The following is a 13,169-nucleotide window of genomic DNA, read 5'->3' as shown; positions in this document are numbered from 1 at the left end:
AGAAATATTTGATTGTTGAATGCTAAGCTTTGATTTTCTTAGTGGATATGGAACATTTCTTGGGAACAGTTTTATTAAGATGTAGTTTTGTGCCATTGAACAGGATTTTTTTTAATGTCCTTGAATTTATTTGGAGATCAACTTTACGTGCCATCTTACAGTACAGTTGTTTGTCCCTTTTATTTTTAGAGAGAGGACAACTCTGAAAGTAAAAATTCAGAGGTTGACTGTGAAATGGCAACAGCAGCTCATCTACCAGTTCTGTGCTTTCTCTTAACAAAATTGAGTTATTTTCATTAGCTAAATCAAAAGAGTGCTTGTTGTTGTTTTTGAAGTGATCCAGTAGTCATTTCTAATTTCCGTTTGATAATGATGGGAATTTCATCTGTGGGATTACAAAGTCTGGGATGTGACTAGCTATGTAGAACTTGTGAGGCTTGTTTGCTTCAGTTTTTCACAGTGCTTTGCAACACCAATTGAATTTCTGGGGCCTTAAAGCCAGAGAATAAGGACTGAATGTTGTAAATGCTAATACCTGCATAATTACACCATATGGATCGACTCTGTTTTGGCTCCTGAACTGCCTGAGTGAATGACATTATGTCTGTTCAACTCATTGCACTGGCACTTTTTTAGTCTAATTCTGTAACGCCAGTATTTATTTTGGGAACTATCCAGTACTGTTGGCTAAGAAGTCTACAGGGGAATGTAGTTTTGTTTCCATAAGATATAATAATGCAAAGGAAACTATTTGTTTAGTCATCACACCTCATGAAGACAATTCATTATGTACTTCAAAAGAATCTTCTGAAAAAGACCAATATTCTAACTTCAAAAAAGGGCTGAGGCAATTAATTTCTCATTTTAGCTGGAAATGATGCAGAACTGCTCTCCCTTACACTATGAAAAATTTGGTTGGGTTTACTGTCTGTTGTGCAACTACATGCCTGTCAAAACACTGTTTCTTACTATTGCTGAAGAAAGAAGGAAGGACAACTTGAGAGGTCTAAATACAATGCAACTAGTTTCCCCCGCATCTGAACAACATGTCCATTAAATGTGACCTGGGTTTGACTTTAGATGTTGGAGTATAGCCTTCGTAGTATCGCCTCTCTGCAAATTACTGTCAGCCCTTATATCTGTGCATAAGAAGCTCAACTGTACCTCTCCTTGATTTTAATGTAATTTATTTTAGTATGCTTTAAGTAGCTTAAATGCTATGTTTTGTAGTTGGTGAAGGCAAATTCTGCGGAGTTCTGAAAAAGAGATCTACTGCAATATCCAGAAAAGGTTGGGGGCAAGTCAACACGTGTACTCCACATGCAGCTACAAGTTGCGTGTGTTTGTTTTTTGTCATTTTTAATAACTTAATCCAAAGTTAGAGGAAATGATTAGTGTCTTTAAAAATAAATAGAGTTTATGGGGAAAATTCTTTTTCTTATACAGTTTTTTAAGAACAAATGAGTAACATTCTTTAAGTGGGGAGGGAGATTACACTGAAAGCAGCTAATTGTTTCAAATCCTGATCGCAGTGTAGATAGTAAAATATTTTTCATCTGAGCAATTACTAGTGTATCATCATGTAAAAATTAAAGTTACAGGAAATTATATTGCTGTGGAAAAAAATCATTTTGCTTTTTTCCCCACAAGCACTAATTATTGTTCTAAACTGAAATGTGAACTTTTCTGCAAAGGATACTTGTAAGGAAAACATAATGAAGGGCCACTAAACTCTCTGGTCTTAGATTTTTAGAGATAAATTGTCCTATTTCATTGGTTGCATTCCAGGTTAGGTACTGAAATGGTAAAAGCAAAACAAACAAAAAAAGTTTGTTGACTTAATTTCGTATAATGACAGATGCTTAGGACTCGAAAGAAAAAGGGAAGGAGGGGAATCCAATTTTTTAATGCCTTTTTATAACTTGGGTTTTGACTTTAAGTACTTTATTTTTTAATTCGCATCCAAAACCACTGTTTTCATCTCTTCTTCTTTTGAAAGAAGTTTAGCTTTCATGCTTCTTTAGACCATGTTCTATACTGTACAGAATATTGTATGGAAATGTTTGTTTTGGGCTTCTCTGCTAGTATTGCTCTATGAGCTATTTTTGTATATGTTCAGTGTGCATGTGCTCTCTTGCATCTGCTTGCATGCTTGCTCGCGCATGTGCTCTCTCTTTCTCTCTCTCATATTTATTTTTTATTTATTCCATTCTAGTAGTTCTTTGGGCCACCAGAAGTGATACTAAACCATTATTAGTCTGCAAGCTATACTTTAATTTAAGTTGTAATATAGCAAAGTATATAAATACTGTCTGTGAATCTTTTGAAGCTGCAATTTTGTTTTCAGTAATTGGCTCTGATCATCTTCCAGAGTTACTGCTTTATGCTGTTGTGATGCACTTGTTGGTGTAGTAATGGCTAGGTTAGTAATTGGGGGAAAAAAATGACTTAGCTGAGGAGTTGGAAGTCCCCAAAAGATTATGGTATCTGGATATTAGCTGATGCACATCAGCAACTGTAAACAATCTATTGAGTGATATTACTCAATAGCTCCCTCAAGGAGAGGGAGCATCCTTCTGAAAGGACACATTTCTTTAAAATAAATACTTCTCATAAAAATAATAAAAAAAAAAATCTACAAGGAAGATTGCTTTGTACTTCTGCAAATACTTGGAAATAGGATTGGCTTATAGTCCCAGCAGCTGAGGAGAGAATGATTAATACTCTATATGAAGTTGGGACAGGGATTTACATACAATTACTGGTTTCTTGGATTTAAAGGAGAAAGATGTCTTCAAGATAGGACCTATCTGGACAGTGGATGGAACTGAATAATACGAGTTCTTCAAAAGTTTGTATATCTTTATTACTGGTTTTGAGACAGGTGATGTGGTTCCTGTTAAATATTTTACATTCTTCAACTCTCCTTTTTGAATAATTTTTTTCTTATCTATCTTGAAGTTAACCTGATCATCTACTTGTAGGAGATATTTATACTACAAAAAGAGATTAAAGATTAAGAGGTGAAGAGATATAAGATCAAAGCCCATTAAAATATTTTCCTGCTTACCCTGTGTAAGTAGCTCACCATTTAAAAAAAAAAAAAAAATTATGATAGGGTTTGTAATGACATTCTGTAGACAACTCATTTTAGTGAAGGATTTTTTTCTTCTGTATTTGGTGCTTGTTTCTCCCTCCATTTCCCTATTTTATTTTATTTCCTATGCTATTTTATCACTTCAGTCTAAGGAGCCAGGGTCCTACAATTTTAGTGATGTGTTTCCACAAAGCTGCTTAAAGTTTTATTGTTTGTTTTTTTTCCCCCCTTCTCTGAGCCAATATCTTAATTGAATCTTTTATTTCCCTTTTGTTAAAGTAAACTTAAGGCAAATGTCTGTTCATAGAATGAATATTATTAAAATTTCAGCAAGGAAGCTCTGTATGTGTTTAAAAAGAAAAAAAATGTCCATACAGCTATATCAGTTTGTTGTCTTTAACTATTAGTCTTTCCAGAAAGAATTAACTTACCAAGAAACACTCAGTGTTCCTACTGTAATGGCAGGGAAGAGGAAATGGAGCATCTATACATACCCACCTTTTTGTTGCTCTCCAGTATATGACCAGTGCTGTCCAAACATATGCAATGTTAGTTTGTTAAGTGGAAACGACCCTTGTTTCTGTACAATAATTACCACTTGCCCCAATCTTCTGGCAGTGCTAAAAGATTTCTAAGCCCTTCAGGAAGGTGTTTGTTCAGAACACTTCAATTGGAATATAAAGAGGAGATATTTCCTTTTGATTTTTAGGGCTTTTTTGTCATTATGCCACTGCTTTTGATCGACCTTTTCATACAAGGATTTCTAGCTCTATTTTTAACAAGTTCTCTTATTTGAAAGGCAATACTACTTTATAAAACTTAATTGACATCTTTATGATATTAGACTTATAAAGTGACAGAATTGCTTGCCCTCAGGATACAAGAAAATACAATCTCTTATTGATATTCACAGTATGTCTTACCAGTATCATTTAGGAAAAAAAATGGAAGTTGTGGCCTTGATCCACGGTATAGCAATAACAGACTTCTTAAAATTAGACTCCAGTTGAAAAAGTCATGCCACTGTAAAGGCTTAACATCTGAAATCATGTTGTTCCAGTTAAGCATGGCTTGAAATAAAAGCATAATTTAATGATGAAATAGTACCGAATCAACAGGAAAAGGATATAGTAGAACTAGAGAAGATACCAAAAAGTTTAACAAGGATGATCAAAGATATGGAAGCTCTTCATTTGAAGAATGCCTAAAATACCGTGCTGAGGACTGAGGTGGAGAGTATGATAGGTCTGTAAGATTATAAATGGCAGAAAGGAGGCAAGTAGGGAACAGTTGTTTGCTCTATATTTCAGCACAAGCGCTAGCAGTAGGAATTCCAAAACAAGAGTTGGCACTAGATACAATATATAGTTAAGGAAACTAACTGTGAAAACATGTAGAAAGTGCAGCTTGGTATGTTGTGGATTGTAAGTTTGCATTTGCAGAAGAGTAATATGCAGTCACCTCTTTCATTAATATCCTGTGTCTGAGGCTCATGATTTCCTACGCTAACCTTCCTGGAGGCTGGGGAGGGGTTCAAGCTCGTATCACTGTGTGCCTTTCCTATCCTTACAGTCTCTCCAGGGTGCCTGCTACTGCTCGCTGCTGAGAAACAGGCACTGGGTTATATGGACTTTTAACTGACCTAGTTCAGCTGCTCTTGAGTACTTAAGAAAACACTAATCATTAAGTATTCATTTAATAGTAGTAAATCAGAGGAATGTTGTGTTAATTACCCATATAAGTATGAATGGTCATGCAGGTTCTTAGCAATGGTCTCACAGGGTATCTGTAACTGGTATATTATCACTAAAGCTTTGATAGACACTGCATGTGCACAAAACACTTCTTTATGGAAATACTTAATACTCTCCCTATAGTAATGTGTTGGTGTTAATTTGTTATGAAAATAAACTATGTAAACATGAAAATGTTATTGATCTACTTAAGTGTTACTGCACACAGAGATGTTACGAGAGGAACATAGAATTTACAAGATCTTTAGATACTGCCTGCTGGTTGACTATTCATTTGAATTCATGTAACTGAGTTAATGAGCTCTTTACAAGAAACACTTTTAAGAAAAGTGAGATGGTACCTGGCAAGGAGACTCTAAAGCTGAATTGTTTTTCAGATTGTAAATGGGATTGAACTGTTAAACTTGTACCTGCTTTCGGAAATCCTAGATCTTTTTGGAGATGGTTAGAGACGAATTTAGGTGATATAAACTAGGGGAACAGGTACAGTGAAGTATATTCAACAGTCTAATGGATGGACTGATTATTTCTTTGGAAAAATAAAAACTTATATTCTCTTCCGTACTCCTTTTCTTCCCAAAAGACCTGACTGTTCTATCCAAGCACGTGCACATTTGAAGAATGATTCTCATCAACTCTAAATCACAGTACTTGGATTAGGAAACAGCTATCCTTTCATATTATTCTCTCAAGAAGCAAATTCTTTGGAAATATAGCAAGTGGTATATAAATATAATAGAGCTTTAATCATCATTCATACAACTTTTTTCTCCAAAATTATAGATTTTGTTTTAATTAGAGAAACTGTAGGAATTACATGGAGCAGGAAGCTTGAATGAAGGCTGTTTTTTTTTTTTCCACACAATCTCAGTATTGATCAACTCTGAAAATAATTTTGTTTCCCTGCAGACAGTCCATAGCAGATGTCAGAATTTTGCATTGCAAAGTGATTAGTTTTCATAAAGTCTAAAAGACAGTGACTTTCCTGACTATTACTAATATTACATCACTGTAATTTGTATGCCCAAGACTCCAAAAGGCTTTGGAGTACAAGAACTCTCTATTAGAAAGGCCTAAGTATGCAGGGTTTGCTTTCTGGAATCAGTATTATCTTTCATTATGAAAGAAAAGAGAAGGCCTGTGTTGTTGTTCCTTTTCAGTTACTTTGAAGAGTGGAAATATGGATTTCCTGGATGACACAAATGTGTTTTTTGCTGTTAGACTAGTATTTGTTGGAACAGACATGTAAACTATCTTCAATGGATAGGAATCAGTTCCTGATTCTAGATTTGCTGGGCGTACCTCTGGAATATCTTAAAATAGCTTTCAATGCTATGAAGAGAACTTAGCTAGTAAAAGCTGCTTAATGTAACACTGTTTGGATTCCTGGGCTAGAATTTATTTACACTTAGTTATTTCTCATTTGCGTTGGGAGGAACAAGTTTAGGAATCAGTATGTAATATTACTAGAAACTCAAGTTCTTATTTTGTCTAGTAAACTAGGTATATAAGAGAACTGAGTAACAAGAATACTGGAAATGATAATTCATAAATCAGGCATGTTCATTTAAGCTATTCATCACCAGGAATTAGGTTTTATAGCATTCAACCAACACTACCTAAATTGAATCCTAACAAGAATGCAACCAAGCTTTTAAAGGCATTTCATCACCTTTTTGCATGATCTATCATTTTCTGAAGAGAGAAATAAGAAAATAATAAACTCAGGAATAACTGAGTGAATTTCCAACATTGTTGATAAAATTGGGAAAGCACGGCAAGTTCTTCAGGCTCTTTTATTTTGACTGTTTTGTGACTACTACTTTACCCCCAAAAGATGTCAGTTTAAGTTCTGAAAAACAGTAGAACAACTGTTTGGCAGAGAGGTCAGCAACTAGTGTCTTGGCATTGTCTTCAGCTTTCTAAGCCAGGATGCCGAGAGCAAAACATAAGCCAAAAGTAAGTCTAAATGGAAAATGGTTTCACTTTAGAGAGAATACATCTTTCTGTGGAATTAGTTCAGAATTCTTCTTTCTAAACCAAGAACACTTGAAAAATATTTACATATAAGAATAGGCTCTGTTTTCTTTACAGGCTAATTAGCTCTTATAATTACTTATGCCTACATTTTAAGCCATGTGATGGCACTTCCACATAAAAAATCATAAATTATTGGGGTGCAGCTACATTTGTTTCTCATCTTCATTCTCTACAAGAAATGTTAATACTTATTCCTTGTGTAACTCTTTTTGTAATAGACAAAGGAACTGGAATACAGGAAATAATGTGAAGAACTATCTTAAAAGTTGTCAAAGGCTTCCACAATTGCGGTTGCTCTCTGCTGTTATGTTTCGTGTATACCTTTTGAGTGGGCTTGAATCAACGGTGAATTCAGGCAGCTTTTTAGGTGCTGACAATGTATGTAAACAGAACAAAAACCAAATGAATCCTGTTACAGAATTCTCTGATTATGCACAGAATTTTTAGTGGGAGTTAGTGTTTATTAATCATAACTGTTATTGAGAGAATGGGAGGGCTGTATGAAACAATTATTACATGCTTTGTTCATTCTTTCTCATAAGTGAAGCATCTATATAATCAGTTATTCTTAATTTCATAACTGTGGTCAAGGGATTTTATAGGATGGATGCAGATGTACTGAGTCCAAAGTTAATGATGCACTCCAAGGAGAGAGAATTTGCTTGGTGTACCTATTTTGGAACACTTTCCTAGTAGAGGTACATCTTAGCTTAAATTGATCTGAAACTGTCTGGAAATGATCAGTCCCCCAGAGTCCTTCCTTTTCTTTTATTCATGTAGTTTCTTCCTCTCTCTTAGGATGCCTTTATCAATCATGCAGTCATAGGGCATGTTAAATCAAACTGAAAATTTGTCAGTTGTAGAAATAATTTTCAGTCATATCTGTGAATTAACTGGACCTGTATCATTCTTTCAAGGAACACTTCTGCAAATACCAGTTCTTCAGAGAGTATAAGCTATTTAGAGAGAAATCTTTTATATTGGTGTAGCTCCATCTATCTCTTAAGAGAGTTTGTTAATACTGAAATATTCCTCAGTAAATAACATGCTGCATGGTACTGCTGTATGGGGAAAAATTCACTATGTAGATTTGGTCATAGTTCTTATGCAATATTTTTATTTGTGTACTTAAGTAATGACAACTCATTGTTTCCCTGTAACTCACTCTTGTTTTTATTTATACTTAATTACTACTTTAATTAGCTAAATCAATAAGCAGGTGCTATTTCTAGTGTAGAGTCCATCATGAAATAAAGGGCTTTTATCCAGTTTGATGTTGCCTAAAAGGGGTGGGTTGTTTTAATCATCACTGTAGCATTTTTTGCATGCAGTTCCAAGATAGAAAATATTCTTTAAAGTATGGCTGTTATGGCTGTCTCCAAAATCAGCAGAAACTTTAGCCTCCACCAAAATTGATAATTCTATTTATTGCATTAAGCAGCTTGCAGTATTTGTTCACATAAATTTGAAACAGAATGCTGTAGTATACAGCTGAAATTGTAGCTGAATCTAGTTAAAATGTAATTGTATTAAAAGGAATTTGATAGAATAGTGGAATTAACTCCTTTGGTCTACCACTGTGTGGCGAGAGATCTTTGGTAACTATAATTGACATGAATTTAAAATCTTATCCTTGTACTTTGATTACCCTTGCAGTTGCAAGTCTATCAATTGAAAATTTTAAGTGACTTCAGGGAGGGGGGAAAAAAATGCTGCTTCCCCGTTATGATTTTTTTCCTGAATATCATGTGCATGCATATGCATATACCTGTGTAACAAGGCTTGATGTATATGTTTTTCTGCTGTTTTTTATGCTAAAAATTCAGGTCCTCTTTTGGACTTGTAGTTGACAGCTAGAGGACTACAGACATTGACATAAAATGAGTGCTGAGCCAACTGAAAGGGAACAGACTTTTTGCTCTCTGAATTAACAATTTTTTTTAAAACAACAATTTATTAGAAATAGCTCTGAGAAAAGGTGGAAGTATGTTTAAATAAAATATTCATGTTTGAGATCTCTAAAAGTTCCAGCAAAACCAGAAAAGAATTGAGTTATCATTATTAATATTTCTGTGCTAAAACAGGCAATGAAGGTAGAAAGAAAAGGGGAAAAAAAGCAGCAAATATAAGGGTAAAGGGAATGTTTATCTTTTGCTACAAATTCCTTAAGGAATTTGAGTCCTTAGTGTATTTTTGTGCTCATTAGTAAAATTCACTCAAACAAAAAACTGTTCGCTTCAGGACTGTGAGTCACTTATCACATTGATAAGTAAGTGGTTCTCTTCCTTTATTTTATCTGACTTGTCTGTAAATGTTAGTGGTTCTCCACAGGTGACTTGATGTCTGTATTGATTTTTGAGGAGAACATATGTCATATTTGCTCTACCTGTTTTTGTAGCATAAAGTTAAAAATGTTTGCCTGTATGCCTGGAAAGGGTGTCTGATTGAATATTAGGAGTTATTTTGTCAGTTGTGGCAAGATGATCTAAGGAAATGATTCTACTTTGAAAAATATTGTCAAAAACAAGCTTGCAGTGCAGAAATTAAATTATATGAAGTAGGTAGCTGCTGCTGCCTTTCAGTGATGTCTGGCATAGCACCACCATTTTGTTAGAAATGTTAGGGGCTTTTGCCAGCTCTTGATGATAGGATGATGTAAGCATACTTGAAAAGTAAAGTGCACAATCTATCATTTATCTCATCCTAGTTCTTGCCCAGGGAGGTTGTGGAATCTCTGTCCTTGGAGGTTTTCAAAAACTTGACTGCACAAGGCTTTAAGTAACCTGAACTCGGGTTGAAGTTGGCCCTGCTTGGAGCTTGGGGTTGGGCTAGGTGACCTCCAGAGATCCTGCCCATCCTAAGTTATTCTGTGATTCTGAATGAAAGAGTGGATCTTCCATAAGAAAGAAACCTCTGTGCTTTCCACCTCACAAATGGTATGGTGACATGGTTGCATATCCTGATACGGAAGGAAGGACGAGCTTGAACCAGCCAGCATTGAATCCTATCAGTTTGCACAAAAACCAGTGGAGTAGTTGTATTTTGTAATATTGCAACAGTATGGTAGATAGGTGCCAAAAGTGGTTACAGTAACAATAAGACTGTTTTTAGGCAGCCTCCTGCCCACAGAAATGGAGAATGCAAAAAGCAATTATTTGAGAAACTGTCTACATAATACTGGAGGAGCTCAATGGAGTCTTCCTGTCCTTGCCAGCTTTTAGCTGAAGCGCTGAAGACGGTATTCTAAGAGCGGTAGTAAAATGTAGCTACATAGTGAAAGATACTCGGATATCTTGGAAACGTGCATGATACTAGGTATGTTTTGAATGTAAATTGGTCTCTTGCTGCTTTTGCATTTGTCAATACAGTCATAGCTTACAAAGAGTTACAAATGTCTGTGAAATTGTACAATTTGTTCAGTCCCCAAGCAAGCTGGGCACCTTCATGGATCCTCATACCAAGGACAGATGAATTTTCAGTTTAGTCTCCCTGAGCTGAAAAACAAAACCAGATTTTGAATGTAGAATTTGAAGTCTAGTCTGGGTGTGCCCGCAGGGAGCTGAAGCTTGCGCGAGAGCTGGCTGGCTAAAACTTGAGCAGGATGAAGTGATGGGGTTTGGAAAGGGAGAACGCGTAGAGGAGCCAGCAAGCGCCATCCCCATGCTCCAGCTGAAAAGCTGTCAATTCAATTGGTTTGCTTGCAGTATTGAATTTCTTCATGATGTTAGAGGATATTTTAAATGTGTTTTGGGAGAGAAATCTCTCTTGTATCTGAGGGGATATGATGAAAAGTTAATGAATAATAGTTAGTTGACAGTTAATGAAAGTTAATGAAATGACACAAAGCAGCAACCTGTCTTGAGTCAGGTGTATTGAGGAGGGGACACTTGCAGTACTTTTCATATGTTTTTGTAGTGTATTTAGTGTTTCTGTATGTGTTCATAGATTCACTTTTTGATAACAAGGATTATTTCTACTCCCTATTAGTTTGTATAAAGTTTGATTGGAAGCTTTTTAAGTGCTACCGTAACTATTAATAAAAGCTGTCTTCATACTATGTTGAATTTGGAATTTAAAACTTTGGACTTAAAAACCTTGGCAGGAAAAATCCACACAATCAAGACTGTCTCTTTCTAAGACCCAGACCTGTCTAGAACATTTGTCCTGGTCTCATACGGTGACACTGACAGCTGAGGAATAAGTATACAGAGGCAGCCTGATCGTGTCTTGCCTTCTGTGTGTGCTTACCTTCTTCAGGAAGCTTTGTTGTGCATCTCAAGGTGCAGACAGACGGTGAAGCCACTGAACAGATGGACGGTTGCCTCATTTCTGCTTAGGGTCTATTGACACTTAAGTTGGTACCTGAGAGAAGTGAATGGTCAGAACATTCTTTATCACTTTTTAAACACTCTCAATATTGTGGACAATGACAATATATTTCCCAGTTTGGTGTTGTTTTTTTCAGGTAGATGGATAGAAGAACAAGTCAAAAGTTGAAATTCATGGTTTATTTGAATTTTTTACGCTTTCTATCTGTTTTCTTGCTTTTATATTGGCATGTGTGTCCGTGAAGCATTTGTTATTAAATCATTTAAAATGGAGCTAAGGAGGATTGAGCGCAATATCTTTTCTGGATGTTATGAAAAAAACATTGGTTTAGGCTTTATTGAGAAGCTTTTTAAAGCAACCATAGTGGAGTGTTTGCTTACAGTTATAAATCTAGACTCTTTCCAACTTGCTACATGCTACATAGCCTCTGAAATTTTACGCTATTCTATTCTATAAACACAAAAGGCAGAGTGGAGGCATGATGAATTGCACTGTATTTTTTTAAACTTACGTAGCTAACTATACAGCTGGGTTTGTGAGATTTCTGTTTGTGCGGGAGTCTCAACACTAAAATATACACAAAATAAGTTACATTAAACAGCGATAAACAAGAGTAGTGCTCCAAGTATGTGGTAATAGCGCAGATATAAGCTACCATTATCTATCTGTTGCTTGAGTTGATTATCTGTTGACACAATGCATTTGAACATACCATACATTATGAAGTCTCAGGTGTATAAGGTGTTAGGTACTAAACATATCCTTCAGTAACAATTGTATACTATATATTGATGTGATGCAGAGGTGCTTATTTTTTCCCTTTTGCTCTTTAGATGCATTTTCCTCAAACATTTGTACTGACCTGTAAGGAGGCTGCAAAACAGTACGATCTTATTTTAAGTGGTTTTCTTTAGCTTTTATTTATGTAGTATAGCTGTAAACATTACCTGCAAGTAGAGTAGAAAGAGTCAGAACTTCATTAAATTTGGAGATCCTGTTGTTGCAACTTGTATTACCTGAATTTTTTTGGTTGTCTGAAGTTGTTGCAAGTGTTTGTTACAGTTAAACGTAGCTTAATTTATATTTCAAATATTGTTTAAAGATTAAGCAGTTCTTTGTGATTGGGGGGGGGGAAGCCTAAAATGAGAAAAGAGGAGCATGGAATTTTGTGGAAAAATGTACATATTGATAGACTCTTTTTTGCTTATTGAAGAGAATCTTCTTATATAAGCTAATTAACATGCATTTATTTGGGTGAATTCTGTTTTTCCATTTTGCCCATCTCTTAGTAACTACTGCTTTGTTATGCCATTAGGTTAGTTTCTTAATGTTAATTTGTAGGTTTGTTTTTCTTGACATAAATTAGTGGAGAAAGTCATGGATTGTGGTCCCTTCGATGTACAGACTGACTTGTAACTCGGTTCAATTTTTTTTATTATTATTTTTTTTGAGTCGATTGGACAGTACTCATTCTCCAGACTACAGCTTGAGTTAGTGGAACTTCCCAGTAGCAAATGCAGGTCACTTTGTACAAAAACAAAGTTTGGCCTCGGTGGGAGAAAACGCACTGGTGTAGGTACAGCTGCCATCTTGCAGCTTTGTCTGGTTCTTCTCCCTTCCCGTTCTCCTTCTCACACTTTCATCCCTCCAGTATACATAAGGCCTTATTTTGTCTTATAGCTGTTCTCACCTGGAAGAGGTCAGCTGAGTCAGCTTGAATGCACTTGAGACTGTTACTAAAGGACTTGAACTAAAGAACTGTTGACTTACGTGGTGTTATCTTCAGTCTTGAGTATCAGCCAAAGGAAGGCCAGGCTAAAATATTATAAATAGGAGGCAAATGTGACCATGGAGAGGAGTACAGATGTGCATTTTTAATTCTCATCTAATGACTCTTTCTACAAGTGAAATAGGTAACAGGTAAAAGGATCTATATGGGAGATACATTA

The 13,169-nt window shown here is 35.5% G+C and overlaps 1 protein-coding gene across 12 annotated transcripts in view; it reads left to right on the top strand.

Moving 5' to 3' along the window:
- The window catches only part of PLEKHA5 (pleckstrin homology domain containing A5), a 178,108-nt gene that overhangs the window by 16,814 nt on the left and 148,125 nt on the right, over window positions 1-13,169 (top strand). The window lies entirely within an intron of this gene.

This window comes from Apteryx mantelli, chromosome 1 (assembly GCF_036417845.1).
Source record: "Apteryx mantelli isolate bAptMan1 chromosome 1, bAptMan1.hap1, whole genome shotgun sequence".
Lineage (NCBI taxonomy): Eukaryota > Metazoa > Chordata > Aves > Apterygiformes > Apterygidae > Apteryx > Apteryx mantelli.
The sequence above is the reverse complement of the archived record's forward strand: the minus strand, read 5'-3'. Positions and strand labels throughout refer to the sequence as shown.